This window comes from Corvus brachyrhynchos, unplaced genomic scaffold (genome assembly GCF_000691975.1).
Source record: "Corvus brachyrhynchos isolate BGI_N302 unplaced genomic scaffold, ASM69197v1 scaffold99, whole genome shotgun sequence".
In the NCBI taxonomy this organism is placed as follows: Eukaryota; Metazoa; Chordata; class Aves; order Passeriformes; family Corvidae; genus Corvus; species Corvus brachyrhynchos.
Window position 1 is genome coordinate 2,180,063 of NW_008239778.1, and position 795 is coordinate 2,180,857.

The window sequence follows — 795 nt, forward strand, 5'->3', positions numbered from 1 at the left end:
GTTACCAGAATGCTTCAAAGGAGAAGCTACAAGCTGTTCAAGTCAGACTGTCACATTTAGTCTGCAAAAACGAGATTAAGGTTTGTACAGTGATACTCCACAACAGGTTTTACAGTATGCACAGAAATTAAATTATGATAAAAGTGAGCTATTTTTTACTAAAAACAGAATAGAACAATCTATCAAAATGCCATTTGGCTGTGTTCATCACATTTTAGAATTTAATTTACATGATAGATACTTTAGCATAATATGTTTTAATCAATAAGCATTTCTGAAGGCTTTATTTTTACAGGCAATATTTAGACTTGTTCACCGTTAAATGTAACGCCACAGCAGCGATGTTCGGAGCGTTTATTTTCCTATGCTAAGCAGGTACAGCCACACGTACACAGAGGCAAAAGCAAAAGTCCACAATTAGAGATGTCAGACCTTGTTTAACTACATCTTAATTTAATCCATTTTATTTTATACAATTCTACATCTGGATCTCATTTTCTGTATTCCTGTAGGTATTCCGGGTCACTATTAAGAACCCTTTCAAGTTAGCAAAGTTCAGCCAAGTCTACCTTAATCCAAAACCTTTAAAAGAAATAATAAAACGCGAAAGGGGGTGGAAGACGACACAGAAACCTGAAACAAAACGCTACTTTACCCCACCTCCTAATGCACCTGAAAGTCGGAAGGGACCAGCCTCCTAGCACAGATCCCACGCAGCACTTCCCGTTTCGGGGGCTGCTGGGGTGGGATTTTTAGCATCGCTCCCGCACGCCCGGCCGGGGGGGAGGGAGGGCG